The following is an 11,006-nucleotide window of genomic DNA, read 5'->3' as shown; positions in this document are numbered from 1 at the left end:
AGGGATTGACAACCCCTAATCGCGTTGGTTGTGAGTAGCTATCGTTTTGTGCAGGTACGAGGGACTTGAGCGTGGCCTCCTACTGGATTGATACCTTGGTTCTCAAAAACTGAGGGAAATACTTACGCTACTCTGCTGCATCATCCCTTCCTCTTCGGGGAAAACCAACGCAAGCTCAAGAGGTAGCAAGAAGGATTTCTGGTGCCGTTGCCGGGGAGTCTACGCAAAAAGTCAACATACCAAGTACCCATCACAATCCCTATCTCTCGCATTACATTATTTGCCATTTGCCTCTCGTTTTCCTCTCCCCCACTTCACCCTTGCCGTTTTATTCGTCCCCTCTCTCTCTATCCTCCCTCTCTATTTGCCTCTTTTGCCCGTTTGCTCTTGTTTGCTCGTGTGCTAGTTTGCTTGTTTGTCGCGATGGCTCAAGATACTACCAAATTGTGTGACTTCACCAATACCAATAATAATGATTTCCTTAGCACTCCGATTGCTCCTCTTGCTAATACCGAATCTTGTGAAATCAATGCTGCTTTGTTGAATCTTGTTATGAAAGATCAATTCGCCGGCCTTCCTAGTGAAGATGCCGCTACTCATCTGAATAACTTCCTTGATTTATGTGATATGCAAAAGAAAAAAGATGTCGATAATGATGTCGTTAAATTGAAGCTATTTCCTTTTTCGCTTAGAGATCGTGCTAAAGCTTGGTTTTCGTCTTTGCCTAAAAATAGTATTGATTCTTGGAACAAGTGCAAAGATGCTTTTATCTCTCAGTATTTCCCTCCCGCTAAGATCATCTCTCTTAGAAACGATATTATGAACTTTAAGAAACTTGATCATGAACATGTTGCACAAGCTTGGGAGAGAATGAAATTAATGATACGTAATTGCCCTACTCATGGTTTGAATTTGTGGATGATTATACAAAATTTTTATGCCGGATTGAATTTTGCTTCTAGAAATCTTTTAGATTCGGCCGCGGGAGGCACTTTTATGGAAATCACTTTAGGAGATGCTACTAAACTCCTAGATAATATTATGGTTAATTATTCTCAATGGCATACTGAAAGATCTTCTAATAAGAAAGTGCATGCGATAGAAGAAATCAATGTTTTGAGTGGAAAGATGGATGAACTTATGAAATTATTTGCTACCAAGAGTGTTTCTTCTGATCCTAATGATATGCCTTTGTCTACTTTGATTGAGAATAACAGTGAATCTATGGATGTGAATTTTGTTGGTAGGAATAATTTTGGTAACAACGCTTATAGAGGGAATTTTAATCCTAGGCCATATCCTAGTAATCCTTCTAATAATTATGCGAATTCTTACAACAACTCTTATGGAAATTATAATAAGATTCCCTCTGAATTTTGAGAATAGTGTTAAAGAGTTTATGAATTCACAAAAGAATTTTAATGCTTTGCTTGAAGAGAAATTGCTTAAAGTTGATGATTTGGCTAGGAACGTTGATAGAATTTCTCTTGAGATTGATTCTTGAAAGGTTAGATCTATCCCTCCTAAGCATGATATCAATGAGTCTCTCAAAGCCATGACAATTTCCATTGATGAGTGCAAGGAAAGAACCGCTAGGATGCGTGCTTCCAAAGATACCTTTATTAAAGCGTGTTCTTCTAGTTCCTATGAAAATAATGATGAAGATCTAAAAGTTATTGATGTGTCCCCTATTAAATCTTTGTTTTGCAATATGAATCTTGATAATGATGGGACTGAATATGATCCACCTTTACCTAGAAGGCGTTCCAATAATTCTGAATCTTTTGATCTTGATGCTAAATTTGATAAAAGTGGGACTGAAGAAATTAAAACCCTAGATATTGCTAAACCCACTATATTGGATTTCAAGGAATTTAATTATGAAAACTGCTCTTTAATTTATTGTATTTCCTTGTTGCAATCCATGCTAAAATCTCCTCACGCTTGTAGTCAGAATAAAGCGTTTACTAAACATATCGTTGATGCCTTGATGCAATCTTATGAAGAAAAACTTGAATTGGAAGTTTCTATCCCTATAAAACTCTATGATGAGTGGGAACCAACTATTAAAATTAAAATTAAAGATCATGAGTTTTATGCTTTGTGTGATTTGGGTGCTAGTGTCTCCACTATTCCCAAGACTTTGTGTGATTTGCTAGATTTCCGTAATTTTGATGATTGCTCTCTAAACTTGCATCTTGCGGATTCTACTATTAAGAAACCTATGGGAAGAATTAATGATGTTCTTATTGTTGCAAATAGGAATTATGTGCCCGTAGATTTCATTGTTCTTGATATAGATTGCAATCCTTCTTGCCCTATTATTCTTGGTAGACCTTTCCTTAGAACGGTTGGTGCGATTATTGATATGAAGGAAGGGAATATTAGATTTCAATTTCCATTAAAAAGGGCACGGAACACTTTCCTAGAAATAAAATAAAATTGCCATATGAAACTATCATGAGAGCCACTTATGTATTGCCTACCAAAGATGGCAATACCTAGATCTATCCTCGCTTTTATGCCTAGCTAGGGGCGTTAAACGATAGCGCTTGTTGGGAGGCAACCCAATTTTATTTTTATTCCTTGATTTTTTCTCCTGTTTAGTAATAAATAAATTATCTAGCCTCTGTTTTTGTTGTGTTTTTTTGTTTAATTAGTGTTTTTGCCAAGTAGAACCGTTGGGAAGACTTGGGGAAAGTCTTGTTGAACTTGCTGTAAAAAAACAGAAAGTTTAGCGCTCACGAGAACTGCTGTCATCTTTATTTGAAGAGTTCTATTTAGTTAACTCTTTTTGAATATGATTAATAGATAAATTCCTCACGTCCAGCAATTTATTTTAGAATTTTTGGGGTTCCAGATCTTGCTCTAGCTACAGATTACTATAGACTGTTCTGTTTTTGACAGATGCTATTTTGTGTGTGTTGTTTGCTTACTTTGATGAATCTATGGCTAGTAAAATAGTCTATAATCCATAGAGAAGTTGGAATACAGTAGGTTTAACACCAATATAAATAAAGCATGAGTTCATTACAGTACCTTGAAGTGGTCTTTTGTTTTCTTTCGCTAACGGAGCTCACGAGTTTTCTATTTTAAGTTTTGTGTTGTGAAGTTTTCAAGTTTTGGGTGAATTCTTGTGATGGATTATGGAACAAGGAGTGGCAAGAGCCTAAGCTTGGGGATGTCCATGGCACCCCCAAGATAATCCAAGGACACCAAAAAGTCAAAGCTTGGGGATGCCCCGGAAGGCATTCCCTCTTTCGTCCACTTCCATCGGTAATTTACTTGGAGCTATATTTTTATTCACCAACATGATATGTGTTTTGCTTGGAGCGTCTTGTATTATTTGTGTCTTTGTGTTTTAGTATGCCACAATCATCCTTGCTGTACACACCTTTTGAGAGAGCCATACATGAATTAAAATTTGATAGAATACTCTATGTGCTTCACTTATATCTTTTTGCTAAGTAGTTTTGCTCTATGTGCTTCACTTATATTTTTGAGCGTTATAATTTTGCTCTATGTGATTCACTTAGATCTTTTAGAGCACGGTGGTGGATTTGTTTTAAAGAAACTATTGATCTCTCATGCTTCACTTAAATTATTTGAGAGTCTCTTAATATCATGGTAATTTGCTTAATAATAATATGCTTGGTATTCAAGATTTGTGAAACTTTCTTTTGAGTGTGTTGAATACTAAGAAAAGATTGAAGCATGATAATTGTTTTGAGATATGGAGGTGATAATATTAAAGTCATGCTAGTTGATTAGTTGTGAATTTAAAGAATACTTGTCTTAAAGTTTGTGATTCCCTTAGCATGCACGTATGGTGAACCATTATGTGATGAAGTCAGAGCATGATTTATTTATTGATTGTCTTTCTTATGAGTGGCGGTTGGGGACGAGCGATGGTCTTTTCCTACCAATCTATCCCCCTAGGAGCATACGCATAATACTTTGCTTTGATAACTTCTAGATTTTTGCAATAAGTATATGAGTTCTTGATGACTAATGTTGAGTCCATGGATTATACGCACTCTCACCCTTCCACCTTTGCTAGCCTCTCTAATACCGCGCACCTTTCGCCGGTATCATACACCCACCATATACCTTCCTCAAAACAGCCACCATACCTACCTATTATGGCATTTCCATAGCCATCCCGAGATATATTGCCATGCAACTTTCCACCGTTCCGTTTATCATGACACATTCATCATTGTCATATTGCATATCCCGGTACACCGCCGGAGGCATTCATATAGAGTCATATTTTATTCTAAGTATCGAGTTGTAATTGTTGAGTTGTAAGAAAAATAAAAGTGTGTTGATCATCATTTTTAGAGCATTGTCCCAAGTGAGGAAAGAATGATGGAGACTATGATTCCCCCATAAGTTGGGATGAGACTCCGGACGAAAAATAAATAAAAGAGGCCAAAGAAGCCCAAATAAAAAAAAGAAGAGGCCATAAAAAATAGGAGAAAAGGCCCAAATAAAAAAATGATGATGAGAGAAAAAGAGAGAAGGGACAATGTTACTATCCTTTTACCACACTTGTGCTTCAAAGTAGCACCATGATCTTCATGATGGAGAGTCTCCTATGTTGTCACTTTCATATACTAGTGGGAATCTTTCATTATAGAACTTGTCTTGTATATTCCAATGATGGGTTTCCTCAAATTGCCCTAGGTCTTCATGAGCAAGCAAGTTGGATGCACACCCACTTAGTTTCTTTTTGAGCTTTCATATACTTATAGCTCTAGTGCATCCATTGCATGGCAATCCCTACTCACTCACATTGATATATATTAATGGGCATCTCCATAGCCCGTTGATATACCTAGTTGATGTGAGACTATCTTCTCTTTTTTTTTTCTTCTCCACAACCACCATTCTATTCCACCTATAGTGCTATATCCATGGCTCACGCTCATGTATTGCGCGAAGATTGAAAAAGTTTTGAAAAAGTTAGAGTATGAAACAATTGCTTGCTTTTCATCGGGGTTGTGCATGATTTAAATACTTTGTGTGGTGAAGATAGAGCATAGCCAGACTATATGATTTTGTAGGGATAACTTTCTTTGGCCATGATATTTTGAGAAGACATAATTGCTTTGTTAGTATGCTTGAAGTATTATTATTTTTATGTCAATATAAACTTTTGTCTTGAATCTTTTGAATCTGAATATTCATATCAAAATTAAGAAGATTTGCATTGAAATTATGCCTAGTAGCACTCCGCATCAAAAATTCTCTTTTTATCATTTACCTACTCGAGGACGAGCAGGAATTAAGCTTGGGGATGCCTGATACGTCTCCAACGTATCTATAATTTTTGATTGCTCCATGCTATATTATCTACTATTTTGGACTATATTGGGCTTTATTTTCCACTTTATATTATTTTTGGGACTAACCTATTAACCGGAGGCCCAGCCCAGAATTACTAATTTTTTGCTTATTTCAGTGTTTCGAAGAAACAGAATATCAAACGGAGTCCAAACGGAATGAAACCTTCGGGAACGTGATTTTCTCACCGAACGTGATCCAGGAGACTTGGACCCTACACCAAGGCATCAGAGAGGCGGTCACGAGGGTGGGGGGCGCCCCCCCTAGGGCGCGCCCCTGCCTCGTGGGCCCCTCGGTGCTCCACCGGCGTACTCCTTCCTCCTATATATACCTACGTACCCCCAAACGATCAGAAGGGGAGCCAAAAACCTAATTCCACCACCGCAACTTTCTGTATCCATGAAATCCCATCTTGGGGCCTGTTCCGGAGCTCCGCCGGAGAGGGCCGTCGTCACGGATGAAGCTATGTACCTAGGGTAGGGTCACGGACCTGTCCTAACTGCCCTGCCCAAGGACACCTCTAGAATAAATCATCTTTCAATCAACTTGGAGGTGTTCCACTCGACAGACTCGAAGACACTCGACCAAGAAGCAATTACTCGACCAAGATCCAACCACTCGACGGCCAGGAGACCTAAAGTCACTCCGCACGCTAACGGTCAGTCATTAAGTAGCTTTTATGGTCATCATAGAACTTTATTACTAGCGTTATCAGTAACGCCCTGCCTTAATGTACATTGAACCCTTCATAATGTGGGCTGGCCGGGGTCCTGGCGCACTCTATATAAGCCACCCCCTCCTCCGAGACAAGGGTTCGCACCTCTGTAACTCATACTCACATAATCCAATCGACCGCCTCCGGGCTCCGAGACGTAGGGCTTTTACTTCCTCCGAGAAGGGCCTAAACTCGTAAACCTTGCATCCTTACAACTTCTCCATAGCTAAGATCTCGCCTCTCCATACTTACTCCCCTACATTACTATCAGACTTAGAACCACGACAGTTGGCGCCCACCGTGGGGCTGGTGTTTTAGCGTTTTGTTGGAGGAGTTGCGATCTTTTCTGACCCGAATCATCATGGTTTTCGACAGAGTTTTGGTGGAGGGCCGCGAGATCCGTCTCGGCGCGCTCACGTTCATCGCCGACGACTCCGCCTGGCTTCAGGAGGCTCCGCTCGACGTGGACGCACTCCCTGTCCGCGGGGCAACACACTTTAGCGCGTGCGTCCACGGCGTTCTCCTGCGGCAACCGTCGACCCCCTACCGGTTGGCTCCTGTGTTGTCCTTCCTCCCCATTTCCCGCCGGCGCAAGCGCTCTGGTCGGTCGAGACTTCAGCGGTGGGTGAGACACGCGGTGGCCCGTCAGTCGGCCACCCCTCAAGTCGCGGCGATCGAGCCCGACGAATCCCTCTACGGCCTGTTTGACTGGCTCCGAAGAGACTGCATCCGAGTGCGACAACAGCGATCCGGCGGCGGAGGTTCTGATGGTCGATGGACCGCCCAGTCCCCCCGGTTTTACCCGCACCGATGGAGGCGCGGGGGAAGGCGACTCGTCGCGTCCCCATGAGGAGTATCTTCCCGAGCCTCTCACGTCGCTGCAGATAGAAGAACTTCACTGCCAGAATGTGGATGCGCTGCACACTCCTATCGTTGGAGAAACCCCCGAGGCTCGCGCCTTGGAGGACGCGCGCCTGGCAAACTTGGCCGAGCGCACTCGACTGGAGAACCTCCAGCAAGCACTCGACGAGCGTGCGCGACAACGGGTTCCCGAATCCAGTCAACGTCAGCTCTTCCCGCCCCCGCAGGTATATCGGACTCCGATTCAGAATTTAGCAGCTGCGGCCCGTATAGCGGAGTCGATTCAGCCTTCCCAGTCGGAGGTTGGCAGAGGCTTGCTGCAGATCAGAGCGTTACTCCGGGCAGCAGGAGATCAGAATTCCGCTGTTTCTCAGTCGCGGAACAGAATTCATAGCAGATCCGTTGCCGCGGACACATTCCAGTCGGCTCACAGCCCGAGATCGCCCCCGAGGCGTGAGGGACGTGGAGACCGGCGTGACCAGTATGGGAACCATGAGCAGTATGATCACCGAGTCGATCGTGACGGTTGATGTCGAGTGCCCACGCCTCCCCCGAGGAGCGGGTCGTATGTGCCTCGCCAGCAGGATGACAGGCGCCCTCATAGTGGTGGGCGAAGGATTCCAGTCGACACTAGAGGGCCAGGCTTTGACGCAAGATCCATCCTCGTCCAAGGTCTGGTCAACAGGAACAGGGCTCACCGAGAAGGCCACGACAGAGATGCGCCTGCCAGCAGCAGAGTACATGTTTCGGGGCCAGAGTGCTTTAGTAGAGCCATCAAGGCTGCTGTGATTCCTCCCAATTTCAGGTTGGTGACTGGAGTCAATAAGTTCACATGCGAGTACAAGCCCGATACTTGGCTTGAGGACTACCGAGTGGCCGTCCAGATTGGCGGCGGCAATGATGAAGTGGCCATGAAGCACATGCCTCTCATGTTGGAGGGCTCGGCCAGAGCGTGGCTAAACCAGTTAGCGCCTAGCAGCATTTACACTTGGGAAGATCTCTCCCGAGTGTTCGTCAGCACATTTGAAGGCACATGCAAGCGACCGGCAGGACTGACGGAACTGCGGTCTTGTGTGCAAAAGCCGAATGAAACTTTGAGGGATTACATTCAGAGATGGATCACGTTACATCACTCGGTGGAGAATGTGCCTGACCACCAAGCAGTTTGTGCCTTCAAGGAAGGCGTCAAGTACAGAGAACTGAATTTGAAATTCGGTCGAACCGGAGATATGTCCCTGAATCGGATGATGGAGATTGCCACCAAGTATGCTAATGGTGAAGACGAGGATCGACTCAGGAGTGGCAAGCTCAAGTCAGTCGCCCAAGAAACCGGAGGCAATTCCAATCGGAAACAGAAGCGGAAAGCCGAGCCAGCGGCTCCCGGGGAAGGCTTAGCTTTGGCCCAAGGAAAGTCTAAAGGGAAACCTAAAGGGCCTTGGAACCCCAAAAAGGTTAAAGACCAGGAGGGAAATGATGTGTTGGACTTACCATGTCTCGTCCACACAAAGAAATATGAAGAGGGTAATTTTATTTACCCGAAACATACCACTCGGCAGTGTCGACTCTTGATCCAGCAGCTCCAGGGCAAGCAACCCAAGGGTAAGGAAAAGGAGTCAGACAAGGTCGAGGACAAAGAGGACAGTGATGACGGATACCCTCAAGTCAATTCCACCCTGATGATTTTTGCTGATGTTGAGAGCAAAAGTCGACTGAAACTTATTAACCGAGAGGTGAATATGGTCGCTCCGGCGACACCTAGTTACCTGAAATGGTCTCAGACTGCCATAACATTTGACCAGTCCGACCACCCAATGCACATCGCCACCCCTGGGAGGCAAGCTTTGGTGGTCGACCCAGTTGTTGAAGGCACTCGACTGACCAAAGTCCTGATGGATGGTGGCAGTGGTTTGAACATATTATACGCTGAGACGTTGAAAGGGATGGGCATTCCGATGTCCAGACTCAGTGCCAGCAACATGAGTTTCCATGGAGTCATTCCTTGGAAGAAGGCTGAATCACTCAGCCAGATTGCTCTTGATGTGGTTTTTGGTGATTCCAAGAATTACCGCAAAGAAAAGTTGACATTTGAAGTTGTGGACTTCCAGAGTGCCTATCACGCTATTCTGGGCAGGCCGGCTTATGCACGCTTCATGGCCCGACCATGTTACGTGTATCTCAAATTGAAGATGCCTGGCCCCAAAGGTGTGATCACCATTACGGGCAATCGGAATAAAGCGGAAAAATGTTTTCAGTAAGGTTCGAAGATCGCTGACTCACAGATGGCAGTGGTGGAGTTGCAGGAATACCCGAGTGATCTGTTGCGAGCCAAGAAGCCCGCTACAGAGTCAGCTTTCCAGTCGACTGGCGATACGAAGACAGCTCACATCCACCCGACCGACCCCAGCACCGCTCCGACTCATATCTCGACAACACTCGACTCCATATAGGAAGAAGCGCTCATCCAGTTCCTCCGTGAGAACTGGGACATTTTCGCATGGAAGCCTTCTGACATGCCAGGTGTTCCCAGGGAGCTGGCTGAGCATCGCCAGAGAGTCGACTCAAAAGTAAAACCTGTCAAGGAACATCTCCGACGGTCTGCCGTCCAAAAGAGAAAGGCTATTGGCGAGGAGGTGGCTCGGCTCTTAGCAGCGGAGTTCATCCGAGAAAATCTACCACTCCGAGTGGCTCGCCAATGTTGTCATGGTCCCCAAGAAGGACAAGTCACTTCGCATGTGCATTGATTTTAAACATATCAACCGGGCCTGCCCGAAAGATCATTTTCCTCTCCCCCGCATCGACCAAATAGTCGACTCGACTACGGGATGTGAGCGACTGTCTTTCTTGGACGCCTATTCCGGGTACCATCAGATCCGTCTGTATGGACCTGACGAGATCAAGACAGCTTTTATCACTCCATTCGGGTGCTTCTGTTATGTTACCATGCCGTTCGGCCTCAAGAATGCCGGAGCCACATTCATGAGGATGAGTTAGAAGTGTTTACTCACTCAAATCAGTCGGAATGTGGAAGCATACATGGACGATATCGTGGTCAAGTCACGGAAGGGTTCCGACCTGCTGATTGACCTTGCTGAAACCTTTGCCAACCTCAGGAGGTATGATATCAAGCTTAATCCATCAAAGTGCACATTCGGAGTCCCTGGCGGAAAGTTACTCGGTTTTCTCGTTTCCGAATGGGGAATCGACGCCAATCCAGAAAAAGTTGGCACTATACTCCGAATGAAAAGCCCTGTGCGAGTGCACGACGTCCAGAAGCTTACTGGTTTCTTGGCCGCCCTAAGTCGATTCATATCTCGTCTCGGTGAAAAGGCATTGCCTCTTTACCAATTGATGAAGAAGTCCGACAAGTTCGAGTGGACTCCTGAAGCTGATGCAGCATTTGCAGAGCTCAAAGCTCTGCTCTCCACCCAGCCGGTGCTTGCTGCCCCAATCAGCAAGGAGCCTTTGCTGCTTTACATTGCAGCCACAGGACAAGTCGTCAGTACGGTACTTACGGTCGAGCGGGAAGAGGAAGGGAAAACCTTCAAAGTTCAGCGCCCAGTATATTATATTTCTGAAGTCTTGACCCCATCAAAGCAAAGATATCCTCACTATCAGAAGCTTGTATATGGGATTTACATGACCACAAAGAAAGTTGCTCACTACTTCTCTGATCATTCCATTACAGTCGTCAACGACGCTCCATTGTCAGAGATCCTGCATAACAGGGATGCAACTGGTCGAGTGGCAAAATGGGCGATTGAACTCCTTCCCCTAGATATCAAGTTTGAGGCAAAGAAGGCTATCAAGTCCCAGGCAATCGCAGATTTCGTCGCCGAGTGGATTGAACAGCAGCTGCCGACTCAGATTCACTCGGAGCATTGGACTATGTTCTTCGACGGCTCCAAGATGCTGAGTGGTTCCGGTGCCGGAGTGGTGTTGGTCTCCCCCATAGGAGATAAACTCAGATATGTTCTTCAAATCCACTTTGATTCCTCCAATAACGAGGCAGAATACGAAGCACTTTTATATGGGTTGCGCATGGCCATCTCACTTGGCGTCCGTCGCCTCATGGTCTATGGTG

This window comes from Triticum dicoccoides, chromosome 7A, assembly GCF_002162155.2.
Source record: "Triticum dicoccoides isolate Atlit2015 ecotype Zavitan chromosome 7A, WEW_v2.0, whole genome shotgun sequence".
Lineage (NCBI taxonomy): Eukaryota > Viridiplantae > Streptophyta > Magnoliopsida > Poales > Poaceae > Triticum > Triticum dicoccoides.
This window is presented reverse-complemented; position numbering follows the sequence as displayed.